Source organism: Rattus norvegicus, chromosome 8 (genome assembly GCF_036323735.1).
Source record: "Rattus norvegicus strain BN/NHsdMcwi chromosome 8, GRCr8, whole genome shotgun sequence".
NCBI lineage: Eukaryota > Metazoa > Chordata > Mammalia > Rodentia > Muridae > Rattus > Rattus norvegicus.
The window spans coordinates 21,540,065-21,562,125 of NC_086026.1; the positions used below are offsets into that span (position 1 = coordinate 21,540,065).

Genomic DNA, 22,061 nt, shown 5'->3' on the forward strand with positions numbered 1-22,061 from the left:
CAAAAATTAAGATTCCTTTTTCCCAAGGTGTTTATGAAAGCTTCATATCTTCATCATCAAAGCTAACCTCAAAACACATCAATAGAAGTCTAAGTTCTTCACCTAACTAGGTAGGACTTAGCCATAGGGTTTTTCTGACCTACATAGCAGACAGAAGACTCTCATTTCAGAGGCATACTACCTCACAAAAGAAAGAAACCCGGAAAAGCTATTCAAGAAGAAAATGAAAAAAATAGGTTTCTATGGGGTATCATTGGCTCAGTCTCCTACCATGAGACCACAAATTCAGAGTTTTACATTCTTAATGAACTCTAAGTTAGGAAGAAGAGGGAGAGAGAGAAGTTGAAGGAGAAAAAGAGGGAGAGATATAGAGAGACAGAGAGAGGCAGGGAGACAGACAGAACTTTCTCTGGGTTTTGGGAATTTCATTTTTGAAGCGCACACATTCATGTAAAAGTCTGAATAAAGTTTGATGATTTCTGAGCTTGATTTCAGTAACCCTAAGAAAGCTGTGGAAGTATTTCTATCCCCACAATTCATACCATGCTTGACATGCACTTGTACCCCGAATGTGTAGTCTAGACACAGCATGTTTCTTCTGCGTTTCTGTCATTATAGTCAAGCTGAGGACCCAATAGAAGCACAGGTTAGAAGACCGAGGTTAGAATCCTGACTCTAGCTTTTACAAATCAGGTCATCTTTCACACCACACTAGTCAGGCAATCACAAAATTTCTATGCCTTAAAGCCACATCTTAGCAATAAAATTCAGACTTTGCCCAGCTCTCCCTGTGTGTTTTAGTATCCCATCTATAAAGCAGAAATAGAAATAATAGGAACCTTAAGAAGTGGGCTGGGAAATACACATAGAAGAATCTTGTCAACATTAGTTGATATTCATAAATGCAAATACTGATGCAAACAGTACAGATGTGAAGTCTGAAAATCTGAGTCACTGTAAGCAATATTGTAAAGAACCCCCTTTCCGTAGTTTCCTAGAAACTGAGGACCAGCTGACAAGCATGAGCTTTCAAATTGTTCTACTGTCACAATTCTTTAGGTGCATCCTCCCTGTCTTAAGCTATCTCATGTGAAAGCCAGTGCAATGAAATTGCCCCCTCGTGATTTCTAGGATGAAAGCACAGGAGGTCTGTGCAGGCTTCCTGAAGCCAGATTTCCAGGAGCCACAAAGATGGTATATGAGTGCTTCCCCAGCCCTGAGAGGCCTGGGCCAAATCAAGTCACCCTGCAGTCTCCTCCAGCACCTCTAACCAGGCTGTTATCACTGGCTTCCTAGCTGAAACCCCAAAGGCCTCTCTTAAGACAGTAGGTGTGTCAGTTTTACTCTAACGCAATGGAGATGAAACTGAATATTTTGATGAATAAGAAGACTAAAGACCCCATTCCCTCTAGACAAAGACTATAAAATTATCTCATTTTCTTCCAAAGAAGAATGCTTGGCCCTCTAAGATATCTTCAGCGTAACCATCACCACACTAAGCTGCTGTCCACATATGTCCAAAAGCAGTGGTTCTCACCCATTGTAATGCTGTGGCCCTTAATACAGTTCCTCATGTTGTGGTGACACCCAACCATAGAATTGTTTTGTTGCTACTTCATATACTTTGCTAACATTATGAATCGTAATGTAAATAACTGAGGTGCAGGATATTAGACAGGGGTCACAACCCACAGGTTAAGACCCATTTTAAGAGGACATTTCAGTACATACTGAGAGGGCTTCTTAGCTAGTTTTGACTACTGTGGTCCAGAGAACCTGGCTTTAAGCCATGCATATACAATACAATAGTAAGAGAACCATTTGAAATTTGAATCCTATTATATTTCCAAATTATATTGCAATACAAATACAAATGTTACAATGTGTCCATGGTCTAACTTGTAATTTTAGCCCAAATGCTGAGAGAATGTTAAGAGGGCATTGTGTGGACCCCATGTTGACCCTGAAGGATAAAATGTGTAACCTCACATCTGTCCCTACCCATGCTATTGTCTACACAGTGAAGATGCCAACATACACCTGGGGGAACACAGGTGATGCTAAACCTAGACCAGAAGCATCAAAGCAAAAAGCCTAAAGCAGCCACTTTTTCCACCCCCTGGACTTCTGCTTTCTACAGCTGCCATTGAAAATCTCAGAGAAGAATCCTTGAATGTCTCCCAAACATCTCCTAATTCCAAACTATCCCAGAATCAAGCATCAATCCATTTCAAAAATATGCACTGGAAGACTATTTTGTGATAAAAACTATCAAAAGGGGGGCTCAGGAGGGAACTAATAAAGTAAATATATTATCCTTGGTATAATTTTCCAGTGTCCCACTTTAATTATCACAATGCCTGTTGAGCAGAAGGAAGAGGGATACAAAGTATAAATGGGTTGGAGTTTTGGGAGAGTATGCAACAATCAGTTCTACTTCACCAGTGCCTACTGGGACTTGGTTCTGATCAGAGACACTAATAATGAGCAAAAGATATTAGCAAGACCAAGAAGAAGAGGAGGAGGAGGAGGAGGAGGAGGAGGAGGAGGGGGAGGAGGAGGAGGGGGGAGGAGGAGGAGGAGGAGGAGGAAGAGTCTCTCAAATCAAACAAAAGGGAGTACTTCCGTTAGCAAAGCCATCAAGAAGTAACTGCTGGATGTCAGTCTCCACTGGGTCATTGATAGAGTCTGCCCATATAGTCTCCTTCCAGTTGAGTGATAACATTGATCATACCATTTAGACTCAGCACTCGGACCAGTACAGCCTGCCCGGAAACCGGCATGGAGGCAAAGGCTCAAATGCCCTTTCATGGAAAGACCTGCAAATTAACTCTCTGCCTTTTTAATTACTCTCCATTACTTTCCCACTATTTATAAGGGTTTTCTTTTTCTTTTGCATAACAAAATCCAACTCTAATCAATACGTGCAGTATATCCCAGCTGATTAGTGTAATTCTTGCTCCAGCAGGATGCTGGAGTGGTGCCAGGCTTACCTAGCACACAATTAAGTATCTGTAATGCCTGCTGCTGCCCAGCAGGCCTTGTGAGTTAATAGGGAAAAGTGGGACTGGCATTTGCCTCAACCAGTCCATGTGTGCCCTCTCTCTCTCGTTCTCATCTGCTTATGGACATGTACAGAATATGGCTGGGAAAACACATGATCAGACAATTAAACTCAGACAATTGAAAGAGACACAGGAGTGTGCAAAGCTGATCTTCAGAGTCTAACTCACCATCCTCTCATTTCAGTAAATTCTCCCAGAAAGAACACACTTCTTTTTCCATCTACAGTCCTAGCACTGAGCTATGAGCGAATGCTAAATGGCAAGAGTCAGGAATCTAAGCTTACCTAAATGTGTTGTCCTGTATTGTGCTGGATATACCTTGAAGCCAATTTTTTGGTAAACACAATTCACTTAAAAAGTAATTAAGAGCATTGACTATTTTTCATGCTCTATGGAGTTGTTATTAATGAGATTTTGTTTGTTAAGCTCTAAGAATGACAAATTATCTAAAAAAGACAATCTTGCTAAATTTCTATTCATTCAAGAACATTTTGTCCAATACAACATTCCAAAGACACACACCTGTTCTTATGTTGATTTGAATGTCCTGGTCCTCAGATTATGACTAAATTGCAGTATAATTTTTTTTAAAAGAATAGATTTTAAATTAATAAGATGTGGATTTCAATTGATTTTCTTACTAACTACCATGTCAACACTGAGTTCATTTACATAAATGAGAGGTTAGTGATACACAGACACTGTACGGTCACCTCCGAAAGTCAGGTTCTTTTGTCTACAGTGTCAGAACCAGTTATGAATTCTCAGTGTGCACTAAAGTACCTTAACTCTTTATGGAGCATGTGGGCACTAACCTAATGATATTAGGTATACAATGGCATTTACAAGTGTTGCAATGTACAAATACTAATTAGAGCCACCTCCAGGGGCCTTGTAGTAACCTTCTTGATGAGGTGTTGTTTTTGACAGAGAAGCAGCTTGCCTCTGAAATGCATCCCTGTTTCAACTTTTGAACAGCAAACTCCAGAAAAGCACACTGTAAGGTAGATACTTTTTGTATTGGGACATTCTTGCAAACGATGTGGTGCTTTTGAAAAGTGGCCAGACACAGTCACACACACCTGCTTCCTTGGTTGCCTTCACCATTTGACTGAGAACATTCAGGAAAGCATAATAGTTGTGACTGATCAGTCAACAAGCCCCAAGTCTATGTATGCTTAAACACTTTTCTTTCAGATACAAAATATGGACTTCAAATACCTATCCTGCACAGAACAGGATACATTAGCACCTTACATGAATATATTTTAATACCTGACCCGATATGTTCAATAGTGAAAGTCAAAATGATTGCCTGGATTAAACTTAAACAATCACTCAACTTTAAACACTAACAATTAGAAAGGTCTAGTATTAATAAGAGTATGAAACCAAAGAATGGAGATACTTCCTCTGCATCCTGCATGCATCGAGAGAGACATTTCAGTACAAGACTCGTAATAAAGGGCCACTGTAATAATAACGTTGAGAGCACCTAATCTGGAAGACTGACCTTCTTCATAGTCTTGATCATTCAATGCTGATATGACACCATGAGTGGAAAACTCCACTCCATAAAACTTTATTCCATGCACAAAATCAGACATTATGTAAATCCCAAACCTGAAATAACCAACTCTTCAGATCCTGAACAATCACCTTTTATAGACTGTAATCAAGACCTGAGTGCACAGACATGAGAACTCTGAATGGAAGATATAGACAGAACCTTCCTGAAGGCTCAGGGATTAGCCAGTTATGAAAAGATTTGGGGGTGGACCTGGAAGACAAGGCGCAGACAAGATCATCTGGAGGGCATGGGGCTCTGGCCAATGACCATGAGGCCTGCGAAGGGACAACCTGATCAAGAAGCAACCAGGGAAGAACTAGGAAAAATGAAAGCACGAGAACTCAGGAGGATCAATACGGAAACATGACAGATCTGTGAAGATCAGTCTTATTTCAAGTCTTCACAAGCATCCCGACAAAGCCAGATATGTAATCCTGGATTAAATCATCCCGGCATCACTGTCCAGAGAGTATTAAACTTTATATTTTTTCTCAGTTTCTCTATGAACCAGGTGGTATTTTATCTTTTGGGACAGTTTTGCCAGGTATCCTTGGCTAGCCTGGAACTCCCTTCAGAGACCAGGCTGGCCTAAAACTCATAGAGATCTGTCTGTCTTGTTTCCCCAATTGCCCTCCACTTTGATGCTTTTTCTTGGAGCAGTATGGAGGATCAAGGTCAAATGATTTCCAAACATCACATATTTCAAGGAAAATATAATTCCACAATGCTTACATACTTGCTTCTCTTTAAGAATCCCAATGTCTGCAATTTAAACTTAAGAAACAGATGGATGATTGCAAGAAAAAAATATTCTTTACTTTAAGAAGTAGTTTTCCAGACTGTGAGGTTTCCTTAATTGAATACATTGAAAATATGATTTGCTTTGGAAATATGTGATGTATGCTCAACATTTGATAACATAGCTATTGTATAAAAGCAATCTAGGCTTATTCACACTGATTATTTTAATAACCACTGATGAGCGCTGAGAAGGAAGAAAATCTCATAAATACCAACGTTTCACCCTTTCCCATTCCCTATTTAGAGAAAAGGTGTAATATGTTATTAATTCTACTATTTAACAAAATATAGTGTGTAAACTGTACCTAATGTGTACACCACTGAACACAGTTTGGGAATAATGTGATTAACCCGAGTAATTAGATGAACACAGTCTACTCTTCCAAGCTGGAAGGCAATAATCTAATCACTGGGATAATTCCAGGCATGTAAGAAATATGTTACCCTACATGTCTGATTCAAATGCCCACACTGCTCAAGTTCCTCATCCAACTTGAATCAAATTTCTCCTGGACGTGATATTTTCTGCCTTTTTGTAAAAATCTAGTGCCTTACAAACCAATGTGACTTCAAATCCTGAGTAGGCTCGCACACAGATGTCTTTTTTTTTCTAATTGATAAATATCATAAAAGAGAAAGATAATTTTTGAAAAATTAGGTGGCAGATTAGTTTAATATGCACAAGCCAAAAATACTAATAATGGGTGCAGCCTAAAAGCACTTTCCCCAACAAGTGAGGGTTTGGAGAGCCAGCACACACCGTCAGCCTGACTTACAGTGCGATGTGTTCCTGGTTCAACCGGACTACAGATGACCTGAGAGACCTGTGAGACAGATGGAGTGCGGAATTGCTTTTCAGCAGTTCCAAGTTGGAGGATATACCTGGGAAGAGCAACTGAAGACTGTTCAAGAATTAGCTTTTCGCAACAATGTCACAATACAGAGGACATCAAGTTTTAGATTGGGAGCAGTCACTGAAGTCCTCTATGTTTAAAAACTACCTTCTCCTTTTCTCGCTTGTTACTGGCATTCCCGGGCGTTCTCTTCACTAACTGTAACATGATTAAGTACTTATGATCATCAGAAGCATTTCAAAAAGAAATGTGGCCCACAAGGATAAAGGAAAAAGAAATTTCTAATCTCCTATATGCCTGGGAAGTTTTTCTTGACAACAATCGGTAATAAAAGGGATTTCAACCACTAAACCATCAACCAACAATCATAAAAGATACACAAACATGTAAAACTGAATATAAATGATGCCATCAAATAAATATAACACGGAGCCTGTCATCAAAGCTCCTGCTTTGCTTTGCAGACCCAGTCCCTGCTTAAAGGCACTAAAGTTACTTAGAGGCCTATATTAGGGGACGAAGTGTTAGGGGACATTTGTGCTGTCTGTATGGGAGTAGCCACCAAGATGAGACGGAACATCGTTTTGAACTGTTGCAAAGTTAAAAATGAAGTGGAAAGAGGAGGAAGAAGAAAATAAAAAGGAAAGAAAGAAGAAGAAAAGCAGGAGGAGGGGGAGAAAGACGAAAGGAGAAAGCATAAACATAACTTGGCAAACAGTTAAATTGTAACAGCTGAGAAGATCCGAAAAGATAATGAACTTTCTCTGAATGGGATGTGCCTCAGGAAAGCCTTCCTGTCAATAAACCCTAACCTTGTTCACCAATTGCACCATTGTTTACAGCATCTCAGTGTGGACACCAAGTTTCAATAGTCCTTAATTATACTCAATTCTAGGCATAGTTTCCATTTTACTGACAGTCTGAAGCACCTTTGCAGTCCTCTGAGATTGGCACTAGGTTCCCAGTGGCGATACCGTGCACTTCTGAATTCTGATTCTCCTGATGACTATTATGAAAACGCAGTACTTCAAGGGTGGGGCAGAGTCACACCCACACTCTTTACCATACTAGCCACAGCAGCCATGCTTATCTGGCCCATTTTCGTGTGTACATTTCTTTGGTGTGGGGTTCTCCAGAGCCAGGCTAGACTAAAGACTTCTTGGTAGCAAGTTGCTGCTTGACTTGCGTGGGCTTCATAAGTCACTCTCTTGAATTTCCACTTATTATATCAGTCATGACCATCTTTCATCTTCCACTGACGGCCAAGCACAGAAGCCAGACTACACCTAAAAATAGATCTCAGAAATCCAAAATATTACTTAGACATGTATACTTAAAATGTCACCTGCAATAGATGTTCTAGTCTCGAAAATGTCCCAAGGAGCTTCTCCTACCAAGATAGCTTCATTATACTCATAAAGGAAACAAACCTTGATAGCTTCATAGCTATCAAGCTTCATAGCTTGATAGCTTTATAAAGAAAACAAACCTTCCGAAAGCTCATGTTTACAAACCAAAAATCGAAAACCAAAACCAAAACAAAAAGCAACCCCCAAAACAACAATAACAACAGAAAACAAACAAACAAACAAACAACAACAGCAACAACAACAAAAAAAACATCAGCAACAAAAACCAAAACCAAGCAACCTGACATTTACTCTGGCGTTAATCATACTTCCCCCTGAATTTAATGCCTTCCGTCTGTCAGGATTTAAGACGCTTGTAAGTGTTAAGTAATGTTCATTGATATTTAGTCATTGTGATAATTTGGGTTATATCTCAAAGCATGAAGCATCACTTAGCTGCTCCAGACTTCTTTTTCTTTTTGTCCTAACATGCTGTTGAGAAGAGTATCGTCTCCCCAGTCTTTCCACTGTAATTTGGTGGCCATCCTTGAGATACAATTCTCCTTTTAGTTAAGCCTCTGTGGCTACGCTTCCTTTACCATGTGCACTTATCTCTAGAATCAAGAAGGAAGTAAGAAAGAAACAAAGAAAATGAAAGAAGAAAAAAGATATGAGTAGAGATACGGTGTGCAAATACTATTAATATCCCCAGTCTTAACTAACATGGAGAGCCCCTCTCACATTCTGGAATCTGGATCACGTGGCAGCCAGTTTGCTTTTCTGTTTTGTTTTGTTTTTATTTGTTCTTTTGTCCTTTCAGCTGAAATCTAAGCAACAAAATTAATGTGTAAAGAATAGAACACCTTCAGAATTCCCCATGCCATAACTAATTCTATGTCTGTGGCTAAGTCTCAGTTATAGAGAGGCAGGACCTCAGAATACACCACATGCACTTGTATCAAGGCTTCCAGACGCATTCCAAATCCCCAGAGTTCTCTTTGAACTTGGCAGTGTGGACAACCACAAAAGGATAATGGAGGAAGGATTGAGTGAATTCTGGAATACAGCACAGAATATCAAGTAACATTCCAACATCTGGTATAGTCTGTCCAGTGACTATTTTAGACATTCAGGGTTCATTAAAACTAATAAAAGGAATGATGGTGGGGAATATGATTAATTCTCTCTGTCTCTGTCTCTGTCTCCGTCTCTGTCTCCGTCTCTCTCTGTCTCTCTCTGTCTCTCTGTCTCTCTCTCTCTCTCTCTCTCTCTCTCTCTGTGTGGGGTGTGTGTGTGTGTGTGTGTGTGTGTGTGTGTGTGTAGGTATCTTAGGATTTCTCTTGCTGTGTTGAAACACAATGACCAAAAAGCAACTTGGGAATGAAAGGGTTTATCCAATTTACACTTACTGATTATATCAGTCACTGAAGGAAGTCAGGACAGGAACTCAAGCACAGCTAGAACCTAGAAGCAGGACCTGATGCAGAGGCCATGGAGGGATGCTGCTTACTGGCCTGCTTCACATGACTTGCTCATCCTGCTTTCTTATAGAACCCAGGACCACCAGCCGAGGAATGGCCACCTACAGTAGACCACTGATCACTAATTGAGTAAATTTCTTATAGCTGACTCTCATAGAGGAGACATTTCCTCAACTCAACTTCTTTTCTCTCTGATGACTCTAGCTTGTGACAAGTTCACACACCAAGCCAACCAGCATGCATGTATATATATATATATATAATCAATTCTTTGAGAAAATGCTATTGAATTGAACTATGCCCCTCCTAAAAGTTTATATCACCTCCTATCCTCCAGCCCTCCTATTCAATGTTCCTGCTCTTTGTCACTCTTTTTTTCTAGTTAATAATTGCAAATTTGTTTCGATTTCCAGAGTGTATGCATGGCTGCCTCCTGCCATCCCATTGGAACAATAAGTATTCAGGCTATGTTGATTGCTTTCAGTGGTCAACAGGACAGGATTTGGATCACACAGGCAGGTGTCTCAGGGAGAGATTAGCAAGATTTGGTTAGATGGTGGATGACGTGCCTATGAGGGATTTTTTTAAAATTGGGTTAAGTGAGAGGGGAAGGTCAATCCTGAGTGTGGACAGTAACATTTCATGGTCTGGGTCTTGGAATAAGGAGATTGAAATAGGCAGTTGAGCATAAGCTTCTGTTGTTCTGTCTCTTGACTATAGATACAATGTGACCAATCACCCCTATCTTCTGCCACTGGAACCAGAACTAGATTGTAGCCTGAAACTGTGAACCAGATAAACAGTTTCTCCTTGAAATTACTTTTGACTGAGTGTTCTATCACAGCAATAGAAAAAGAAACAGAGCCCCAAAGCAGCTAGTCTACCTAGCTATTCACTGAATTTTATATCAGTAGTTTCAGTAAATGTTACTGAAAATGATGCAGAACAAGTGGCTTGTAGGCATGATAGTGCAAGCCTTTAATCCTAGCATTTGGGAAATGGCGGCAGAAGATCCCCAGTTTGAAGCCAGCATGGCTATATATGAATTCCAAGCCACATTAAAAAAAAGAAGGGGTGGACAAGTAATATAAGGAATATGAAAGATTAACTAGAAACAATGAAAGTGAAGTTAACTTATAAGAAAAAGGAATAAAATGGCTAATGGCCTTAGAGTCACCATAGTTTTGCATAATTTGAGACACCCAATTCAGTCTTAAGACCTATCCATGTCCTCTGTACAACCTTTGTGTCCAAGAAGGCATCATCTTCAGGAGGTAGTGTCTGAGGGAAGTGAGGTAGTGTTCTCTATCTCCCGTGGTTTCTGTGTCAGTGGAGTCAGACTGACAGGAAGCCTACGCTTTGATCATGAGCTTGATTATTGTGTTCTCAGGCCATTTCTTCATTTCCTTAATCTCCCAGAATCGCACCAGGAAATCCATGCTCAAACTTCTGCCCTTCTACTTGAACTAGGTGTGGGGAGAACGCCTATGGTGGAAGAGGCTAAAACTGAGACTAACTTGGAAATTCCACCTGAATACGGAATTGCCGTAATGGGTCATTTGTTATTTTATGAGTTCCTGACAGTCAGAAGTTTAACCAGAAGAGTTCAATCGACCAGGCACGTTCTCAATGTCTTCTCAATAGATTCAATCTGTGCCACTTAAGATGATTGTTTTAAGAACTAACTTCTCTAAAGTTATTCCTGGAGGAGAATTAGAAGATGAGAAGATACTCAGAAAAATCACTGGGCTTGAAATACCATTGCAGCAGTCAAGGGAATTCACCCAGAAAAAAAAAGCATTTCATCCCTTGTCTGTCCAAGGAGAGTGTCACAGTGTGGGTCTTCAAGTCCCCAGCTCTCCCAGTTTGGAGAAACAGATCATCAACAGCAAGGAAAAAAGAAGGGAGACAGAGAGGAGAAAGAAAACAAATGCCAAGGAGAAAGAAAAATAACTTAGTTTTGTTAGTAAGCAACTGAGCTTCCCATGTTCCCCCTTTCAGCATCAATGAACAGATGAGCATCTGCGGATTTTCTCCTGCATGGAGACAGGGCCAGGAGAGTAGTCTTTTGTAACAGGTTTATGAGCCAGTTTTTGAGATCAGGTTGGGTTTTATGTGTATCAGGTTGGACCCGTACCCTATAACTTACTTTGGACTATAGAGTAATCTTCAATTTCTGATTTTCTTGCCTCCATAACCTGAGTGCTGAGACTATACAACTGAAGGCTCCTTTATTTTAAATTCCCTTTCCAATCCTAGTGTCTCTCCAGTCAGCAAAGACGGGGTTCACCAATACCACTGCTGCAATTAAAAAAAATCAATATAAAGGAGAAGCTCGGCCTGAGCCAAGGAGATGAACTCTACTCAATGTTCTTGCAGCAGGACACTAGAGGTGACTCAGTGGAAAACACCAGACATCCCCTAGGATGGTTCCCTCTTTCTATCACTGGCCTGGACAAATTCAAGGCACAGAGAAACAGCTGTCCTAACTCCAAGAGAAAAGGCCACAAGGTTGTTGGTCTGTGATGAACCATTCACACTCCACAGATCACCCTGGTAGGTTATGATTGAACAATCCTCCCGAATGACGGTTGCCCATTTCCTTCTATGTGACATAATCTACCTAGATTAAGAGCAGTACCTTCCCCCAGCATGGGAAGAATGTAAGGATGATAACACAGACTGCTACTGTTCTTCTGTGAGTAAGAAGAACCCTTGCTTTACAAAAATCTGTGAGCTAGCAAAACACACAGGTCAGTGGGTGCCCCACCCCCATTCCCATTTATTGCTACTCGTTTCATTCCTTAGTAGCTCAGCACAAATATAATTGCTGCTTAACAGACTGACTGGGTCCTGAATATTTAAAAATTCCCAAAATGTCTCTGCCAGGAGCCAGAAAAAATAAAAATGGAAAGAAGCAGAGAGCGGGTGGAGACTGGAAAACCAGTCTACAGTCAACAAACGCTGGCTGTGAAAGTCATGCAGTGAGGAGCGCTGGGGCCAGCTCAGCAGCTGACCAGTTTCTCATCTCACTGCTAGCTGTCTCTCACTCCGAGTTTTGTACGGCTCAGATATGAAGACGTTATAACATGGACAGTCCTGGGAACTTTCTCCTTCCGGTGCACAGTGCAGAGAAACCCACTCCAACCACATTTGTTGTCCAAGTTCCAGAGAGGACAATGGGGATTCCTGATCTAACTGGTTTTGATTATTTGCTTTATTTCTCGAAAGCAACTTGTCTCCCTATCCAATGCTAAGGAAAAAGGACAATTGAACTCCTCACCCACACCAACCCAACTACATAAAATCATATCAAGGAGAAGTTATGATACGTTTAAAAAACTCTTTGTCTCCTGGTGCCCTGTTTACCTTGCATGCTTTTTTAAAAATTTTACTTTTTAAGTCTCCCCGTGCAACTGTCCAATTTTTAATAATAATAGCAAACAGAAAGAGGCTTGGAGTGTAGGATAGAAGCCATCAATGACCTGCACATTTTAGGAGCGCTAATTATTTCTACTTCTCGATCTCCGCTCTGTCTCTTCTCTCCCTCCCATCTCCTCCCTTTCTTTCTGATGAGATTCAGTCTCCACAGCAGACTGAGCTCCCTCCTCCACTTCCCATCCCCGCCCCCACTCAAGCACTGGGTAACCCGGAGTTGGACTCCTGCAGCAGCCAGAGAACCCGTGTGCTCTCTGAGATGCCGGCCTCTGGGTCCTCCATTCCTGGATGGCAGTTCTCCCTTTCCATGCCCTGAATCAAGCAGCTTTGCCTGCAGTATGTCTGGCCTGTTTTGTCTTTCTACATTTTTTTAAAAAACTCGGCCCGGGCGCAATCAAATCCTGGCAACAAAGCCCAGAGCTCAAAGCCACAGAGGTGGACTGGCGGCCAGCTCCCGCCCCTCCTCCCACCGCCCAAACTCGCTTTTGAAAAGACAAGCGTCGGGCCAGAAAATTAATGTGTGGATGAAAAGGAGGATAAAAGACTGGGACGCGAGTGTCCACGAGTGCTGTGGGCTTTGCAGGTTTTTTTTAAATATATACATAGACCTTTTAAACACGAAGGCCTAAAAGCTAGGAAACCACTTCAGAGAGCCGTTCGGGAGCCGACCCCGGTGGGCGCACGGGTCCCGCCCCGCTCCCTCCCCCCTCTGGCTGAGCGGGAGAGAGCGGGTGCTTGGCGCGATTTGTCTGACACTTGTAAATGGAAGTGGAATCCAACTTGGAAGTAAACGCGCCAGAGTCTGGGGGCGGGGAAGAAGGGAAGGCAGAGAAAGGGTTCTTCCATCCTCAGCCTAGTCCAGTGTCCCTCCCTCCAGCCGCTGTGCCGAGGATAACGGAATACCACCACCGGGATTCAGGTCCGGAGCGCAAGCGGCGGCGACGTGGGTCTCCTTGAGGGAGGCTGGAGCCACTGGCTGCCCTAGGACGCGCATGCCAGTGCTTCTTGCTTCTGGGAGACTCCCAGCCACCTCCGCACCTTCTCTGTCTCTGTAGCCTATTCCTACCTTCACGTTCATTTATGGATACCCTCATTTCCGAGCTTGCTCGTTATTGTACCTCAAGGTGGGTGCTATCGCCAGCACGTACATCTAGGAGCGCCCCCTTTCCTCTGGTAGCAAGAGCCAAGAGATGTGCCTTCAGCGCTCCGTGCAACACCCGGCCCTCTGCATCCCACCCTCTCTCCGAGCGCACCACAGCTCCCAAGAGCTGGGCAGAGGAAAACAACATAAGTTGCTTTCCGCAAAGTCTAATCTTGGCCAGTGTTTAAACATTTCCGAAAATACACGCGACAAGAGTCGGCTAGTGGGAGAAACAGTGACCGCGTTATACTGCCAAAAAGACCCGGGCTCGCCACCTCTCTCCAGCCTGCCCTGATGCATTTTAGCTCAGCGACCCCAGCTGGTCAAGTCCTCTCGCTCACCAAGCGCCACGCGAAATCTGTCCACTCCCCCTCTGTCACCTCCAGCCAGCTCCCTAAGATCCCCAACTGCACTCCGGCAAGCCAATGGTTCCTTTTGCACACCTTCGGGAAAGGACTCGCGGCGCGCCACACTGAGCCTTCAACGTGCCCACAAGGAGCAGCAAGGGCTGTTCAGCATCCCTGGGATGACCAGACTAGCGCTATTCTCTTTTCAAATAGCACAGCCAGTCCTGACGCCCGCCAAAAATCATGCGTTCTCCCAAACCATTCGTGTTCATCTTCCCGTCAAAACAACAGGGATCCGCTCCTGGCATCTCGGCCAAACTGTCGCACCGGTTCAAAGTCGGGTGTCATTTAGAACCTTTCACAACCCGACAAGACTCAGACGTATACAGAGGACCAGCGAACAGTCCAGGCTACCCTTTCTGCTCCGTGGAAGTGGAGGCTGGGCTCTTTGCTCCGCGCATAGCCTCCTTTAGCATGCACCCAACTTGCGCCTCTGGGTCCTGCAAGTGCATCCATTGGCTTCAGCGCCTCTTCCCATTGAGTGCTGCAAGCGCCAGCAACCCAGCCTGATCTCATCCACCTGCAGCCAGCGGCCAAAGCTCAGTGAGGACTCAGAGCTCCGTGCAGAGACCTGCGAGCCCTCCCTCCTCTTATTCCTAGCCCTAAACTTAACCAACTCCGGTGCCATTTCCTGGCTCCTGCCGCAGGGCTAAGTCTCCCTGGGTTCCAGCTGGTAGCTGTAATGACCACAGCTCCAGGCAGCGACCAAGCAGGAACTTTACATGGTGAAAAGTTTCCCCCCACTCTCTCTCTCTCTCTGAGAGCTTTAGCTTTCCGGACCACCCATCACAGCCTCTCTGTAACCAGGTAGCTGAGGCTGTTCTGAGAAAGGTGCACCCCAGCCGGTGCACCATGCACCCGAACAAGCATGCTAAAAATCCCCACGCACCCTTGCCTCGGTCAGCGATCCTCCTCTGCACCCGGCGTGTCCTCGGTGGTCTTCCTTTCAAGCCTAGGGCGAGCTGGCCACCCCGCCGCCTCCGCCGCAGTGCTCGCCGCGTGCTCCCGGCTGAGGCTGGGGCGGCGAGCGGAGGCGCTTGGCGCTCAGGACGCCGCCACTGCTGCGGGTTGGCGGCGGAGGAGGGGAGTCTGAGGAGGATGGAGGCGGGAGGGGTGGGGAACCCGGGAGCGAGGTCCCAACGCGCAGCCCTGATCACAGCGCAGCCTGCCGGGAGGAGCGATTTCTCGCGTCTGCTCTAGGCAGCTTGCACCGCTACTGCCGACTGTGGAGCGGCACCGGGTTCTCCATCGCCGCCGCAGCAGCCGCACTGCCAACCCCCTAGCTTCGCTGTCTCCTCCCTCCCGCAGAGCCCGGTCCTCCGAGGGGTGGGGGTGGGGGGATGACCAGAGATCTCCGAGCGCCACCCGAAGACAAGGGGAGCAGGAGGGGGGCAGGGAGACCCGGCGGCCAGCAGGAGGACGCTCTGGGCGCCTCGCCTGGAAGCTGGACTAATTTTAGAGCAGAGGCATCCTCCAACCATAGCTTGGCTGGAAGAACGCACCAAAGCCAGCCTGACGTTTTCAGAGAGCACGCACACACCGCACTCAAGCTGCCCTGCGCTTCAGCCCTCTGCCTAGAGTGCACTAGACTTCTCCGGACCAGATGAGGAAACCGAGGCACGATGAGGCCAACATGGTTTTACCCAAGCTCCTCTGGGTACTTTGAAGCGCAGTGGGGCATAACTATTAAACATTGTGCCTCCTGCTGCCCACACGGGACTTGCATTTTTTTTTCCCACACATTTTCCGATTACCGGGATCACCTTTGTGTGGGAGAGAATCAGACTAAAAAGTAACATGACTCATCACCCCCACCCATTCTGCAACACCGTGGGGTGTGAAGACATTCAGAGCAGGAGTGAGTGAACAGTCTCCAGGGAGTCAGGCAGCACCAGCTGGTGGACTCTCTAGTTCCTTTAACTTCTGGATCATCCTCACAAGTCTGAGGACTCAGGTCCCTCCGCCCCCCTCCAATTGCTCCAGTAGAGCTACACTTCAGCCTATCTTCCGGTTCTGTGAGCTCTGAAACATCCCTAACAACCTCCTGCCCGGGTAAACTCGCGCCAGCGCCACGCCTTCACCCCACCCCCACCCCAGTACAGCAAATCACTTCTGTCTAAAGCAGGCTTTCATCCCAGGGGGTGGTTTCTAGGGTGCTCTCTCCCAGGCAGCTCCCTTGGAACTCTGGGACTGAGCACTAACTCCAAGAGAGATGCACCTGCAAACATGCTTTATAGAGAAAATCGGTTTTTCCCCCCTGAATTTCCCTTTGGGGCGCACGGTCTGTCGCTGCTAAAAGTCTTTGTGCTTGGTCACCTTTGAAGAGCTCCTAGAATTACCTTTCTGGTCTTCCTCTCCCAAGCCTGGGTCCTTAAGGCTCTAAAAAGCCCTCCACTCTCAGTAGGTGGGAGGTTCCCCTTGAAAGCCTTCTGCAGCCTTCTGCACTGCCTTGACTGCCCCATAAAGCACTGCATGCTCTGCTCGCTTGCCTTGAGCGGTTAATGGAAATACTAAGGAATACTGACAGCTAGCCATACATCAACTAATTCCAGGCCAGAAGCATGATGCTATCCAGGGCTTCACCGTCTCAAAGGCCAGAAGAAAAGTTACCTGCTCTCCAATTATGTCTTTTGCATAATTTTATTCTGATTTTATTTTTTTTATCCAGGCAATTTCTTGGGCATTAAAAGTTTATTGCGGAATAAATATGCTCCCGGTATGGTGTATTCCTTGTGACTGACCCAAGGCTGCTAGTATTACATCAAAGATTTTAATGAATCAAGCATTTCCCATTCTAGTGCTTCTGTGGAAGGACTAGGAGAGTTATAGCCTGGAGCCAGCCACTTTCGGTCGAGTCAGCTGGTGGCTGGATAGCTCCTGGGATGCACAGGGAGCTGGTGTTGGCAGCGGGATAGGCCATCTTCCACCTCCTTCCTGGGAAGCTGGCCAGGTAACAGAAGAAGCACGGATGCTAAGGGAGTCCAGCCCCTCCAAAGACTTTCTTATGCCTCGGAGGCACTTTACCCATAAGTGCGGAAATCTGTCTAACTCTCTGCCTCCTGCCTTCAGGCAGAGCGTAGGTAGTAAAGTAAACGGTTTCTACTCCCCGGGCAGAAATGGGTTGTGGCAACTTGGGGGAAAATGACTGTCTGCAAGGGGGTGAAATGGTTCATTCAGTGGGACACCCTCGTTGATATCAGAAAAACAACTATTTTTTTATAACATAATCTACTATGGACCTGTGATATTGGGGTCCCATCATTGATAAAATTATGAACTTAATGAAGGAAACAAAGAGATGTATAATACTTAAATTTCCATTCACAGCACCCTGTATAAATCCTAGTGTAGGGAATAAATATATTAAATAGTCAAATAATAAACAAGGGAACGCATGAGAGGTCTCTGTTAGACTTGACAACACAGGAAAGAGCCCGAGATCGACAAACCAAAAGTCTATAATCATGTCATACTTCAGAAGTCTCACTCCACATCCTCTGGGCCTTATCTCTCCCTCCAGACCACTGACCAAACAGCGTTCTCATCTGGATTCCTGCAAGCCGTAGTAATAGTGCTGTAGCCTGGACCACTCTTACAGCTCACTCTCCACCCAGAGTCTCCTGAAATGCCCATATAAATGCAAACCTAGACAAGTAGGAGATTAGGCACTGAGAGATCCTCTGTGAAGAAGACTTGAGAGTGTTTGGCAATATGCATGACTCTCTGCTACAGATGAGGGAGGCACATAGTGTTCCACATGGCTTCTGGGGTGCTCCTGCTGTAGGAGGCAGTCATCAGCTTGGCTGTACAAACTTCTTTTCTCTGGTCCTGGCTCTTTGACCTTCTTGTGCCTCTGAGATCACACACTCCAGAATTTTTGCCACCAAAAAAGCTTTAAGATTTATGTAGGCTTAGACTTTTTTCAAAACCTACTTTATTCAGGGTTCTTAAATGTATCATCTTCCCCTTTAACCCGCTGACCAGAGGTAGGGGGAAAGGTTAGTATGACAAGGGTTTTGTAACCTGTTTAGAAGTAGCAGTTCCTTGAGGAGATTCCACTCGTTGCTGTCAAGATACCAGCAAACACCAAACACCAAACCCAAATCAGTAGTGGTGTCAGAATCAGCATAGACAGACAGACAGACAGACAGACAGACAGACAGACAGACAGACAGGTAGATAAAGGCATAAGTCAGCAGAAGCAGGCAGAAGAAGCCAGAATACCATGAGAAGTTTTTTGTAACTTTCTCTCTACAAAGTGAAGACCAGCAAACACCAGCGAGAACCAGCAAAGACCAGAGAAGTTCAGCAAAGCACTTCACAGCACAGCCATGCAAGAGTATCCTGTCAGTGTATGTGGGATTCTGTTTATACTCTTTCTAAACATCACACGTCCTCTCAAGTGTCTGTTTTCAGCAAAATATTACATGCTCTCTTCCAAGACAATTTCTAGAAAAGCATCATGTAATACAACTGAGTTATTAAGAAACCAGAAATTTCCACTTCAGATTTATTTTTTTTACATGTACCTCTAGACATTTGGATATATGCCACAGGGCATCAAATCCTTTGGAGGTGGAGGCAGTTGTAAGCTACTGACTTGACAGGGGAGCTGTGAACTGAGCTAGGTTCTCTGGAAGCAAGTGATCTGAAACACTGAGCCACCTCTAATCCTTTCCATGTCTTGAGCCTCCTCAGTGAGTCTTGTCACACTCTGCTTTCTAGCAATTTTGAGCTAATATGTAGACTACCATTCCCAATCATCACTTATTCTGTGCAACTGACAAATTATGATTCAACGTATCATTTGAAGACAATGTATGAATATATACTCATAATTCATATATATGTATATATAATTGATTATACACAGGAACACATATACCCCCAACTTCCTGTGTACTTGCAAGGCTTCTTTCAGTGATCAGTTCTCTCTCACGTGTTCTACCCAGATCTGTTCATCATCTCATCGAGTTTGTCTCTATGTTTATGAAGATTTGTTCATTGTGTCATCTGAGGTGATGCCTCTTGTATTGTTAACTCTGCAAACACTGACTTATGGTTTTATTTAAAAGATATTTTGATAACTGGATGGGCTATTTAGGAAGGTGGAAGAATGTCCTTCCCTTGAAGAACTAAATCAAGCACAGATGACTTTAACATTATTTTGGGGATCAGTTATGGATTGAATGTGAAGCATCCCCGACAGGCTCAGTCCCTTGCTTCTAGTATGGGTTTGGGGGTATGGTAGAACCTTTAGTGGTCGAAGATTCATTGAAGGATGTGGGCCATTGCAGCTTTATGGAAATGCAGCAGGTGGTAATTCTAAAACACTGACTTCTTTTAGATTCCCCAGCCATCCTTGTATTGCTTGTTATAGGTATGTCTTATAGCAGCAAATATGTGGCTACACCACACCCTTTTATTGCACATGCCGTTTAACTATCCTTTTACAATTTTTTAGCTGTTTCACACATGTACGTAACTCATTGTGAGAATATTCACCACACCATCCTTTCTTATCTCCCTCTCAATACTCGAGGCTCATCTATTGTTACCAATTAATCCTCTCCTACTTTCACACTATACGTGTGTGTGTGTGTGTGTGTGTGCGCGCGCGCGCGCGCGTGTGTTTATACAGATCCCTTTCAGGTAATCACAACTGCTATGTGTTCATAATTACACTGAGCACATCATATGTAGAAGGCAGTACCTCTCAGTGATCCTTTTCATCCTGTAGCTCCTCTAATCTATCTGTCCTGCTTCTCTGTAACATCTGCTCTCCTTTGGGGAGAGGGTGATGCCCATGCTGATTTTTAGAGCTGAGAATTCAGCAGTCACTTAGCTATCCTAAAGTTGATGCAATCTAGTCCTTATTTTCAAAGAGCACCCAAGCCATAGTTGGATCGCCTCTAGTGAATTTCTTACTGAATTTATCCTTGATTATTTTTGGATCCATCTTGGACTATAACTCTCCTTTTACTTCGTCTAATAGAGTAATACACGCAGTAGGAGCCATTTTGTCTCATACAACCCTGTATTTTTAGGCATCCCTCCTCCCCTTTTGTTCTCTTAAGTTTGATGACTCATCTGTTCATTCAAACATTATTTTTGAGCAGCTATGTACTTGGCTCCGCCAAACACTGGGGATATAATGAATTACTTATGCTCGTGGATCTCAGGTTGACTTAGAAATCACCATTTAGCAAAAGATGTTCTAAAGCCCCAGTGACAGGGGCTATCGGTTGAATGACTTGGATGGTTGAGTCACCATAACTACCCAAGTGAAGAGGAGTGCTTCATCCCTTCCCCTATTTTACTCTTAAGTTAAATTCAACACTACCCATGACTGATGATAATAAGACATAATTAAGGGTGACTTATTCCATGCTTTGACATAATACTGTAAAGAAAAAGGTTGTCCCTTACTAGAGTATGATTGACTCCAGAATCCTAGTTCATTAACTTCACATGTTTTTATATACTTCCTTGGCCTTTCATTGAAAACTTCTTTTCATGAAACAATTATTTTTTGGTAAATTAGTGTTTTTTGCTGTTTGTCCCTATAATTCAGTACAGTGAATATGCTATCAATGGAATATGCTGTGTGAACATGTTTAGTACGGCCAGATCTGTAGTATTTTTCTACAAAGAAGCATTATGAGGTTAAGATAACACATGTGGACTTTGGCTGTGATTTGTTCCTTTGCCAAAGGAAAAATTGCAAAGCAAATTTAAAATGAGGTAAGAACATTCCTAAAATCTTAGCAGAGGAATTAAATCTATTCTCTCTCTTCATTTGCCCATCTCCCAGGCACGCTACCTCCAAAGTCCTTCACTAGTGCACTATCACCAACTATCCTAGGTGCAGATAAAAATGTGTCTGCTTGGTAAAAATGAGGAAGTAGGGGGCTGGGGATTTAGCTCAGTGGTAGAGCACTTGCCTAGCAAGCGCAAGGCCCTGGGTTCAGTCCCCAGCTCCGAAAGAAAAAAAAAAGAAAGAAAGAAAAAGAAAAGAAAAGAAAAAAATGAGGAGGTACATTATTTTCTTCCTCATTACTGTTACACAAAGTTAAACTGAAATACAGCTGAAATGGGGTTGGGGGAAGGGTCAAAAATCCAAGAAAATGAAGAGGCATTTTTAAAATATTGGTGAAAGAAATTAAAGAAAAATTAAATTGAACTGAGTGACTTTCTTTTCTTTCTTTTCTTTTTCTACTTTTTAAAAGTTTTTTCTTTTTCTTTTCTGATTCTTTTTCCTTTTTCTGGAGACTAGGTCTCACTATATAACAGCCTTGTCTGGATGTTTGCTATAAACTAGACAGGCTTCAAACCTGCAGAGATCTGCTGCCTGCCTCGACTCCCAACTGCTGGACTCAAAGGCATGTGCCACCATGTGCATCAGAACCATCGGCTTCTATTTTGTTTTAATTGAGTCAGAAAGGTTTTGAGTATTAATACACAGAATTGCCTTAAATAAGATTTTAATGACATTTTTATTTTTAATTCATGAAAATGGACATTTGCCCCAATTTGAGGCATTCCTGGCTAAATAAATTAGAATCTACTTCATTTTACCAGCCACTAAGGTCAATGCGGTTTCTCAAAAGTGAACTGCACTAGATGTTTGCATAAGGAGACTGTCACTTGGACACATGATGGAATGCCTGTGACAATGTTGCCAAAAAGAGTCCACAACACCATCTATTTCTTTTCTGATAACCTGCACATCACTAGTAACCAAAAAAGATGGGTTTTGTTCATGACATTGCAAAAATTGCCCTTTCAAGGAGTTGATAGCAGGGTTTATATTTGTTTCCTGCCATTTTCACTTATATGCTGGGGCTTCCCACATTGATTAACAATCAAGACATCACAATAGACATGTCCACAGGCCAACGTGAGTGAGAGACAATCCCTCACTGGCACACTCTTTCTAGATGATTCTATGTTGT

At 43.6% G+C, this 22,061-nt stretch overlaps 1 protein-coding gene across 5 annotated transcripts in view; it reads right to left on the reverse strand.

The window, feature by feature from the left end:
- Fat3 (FAT atypical cadherin 3) overlaps window positions 1-15,615 on the reverse strand; it is a 582,840-nt gene extending 567,225 nt beyond the window's left edge. For 2 of the 5 annotated variants that reach the window (XM_039080781.2, XM_039080780.2), the window contains exon 1: window positions 14,996-15,614. The gene's annotated coding sequence lies outside the window, so the exon portion shown is untranslated. 5 annotated transcript variants of the gene reach the window in all.
- Between the last annotated feature and the right edge of the window lie 6,446 nt (window positions 15,616-22,061).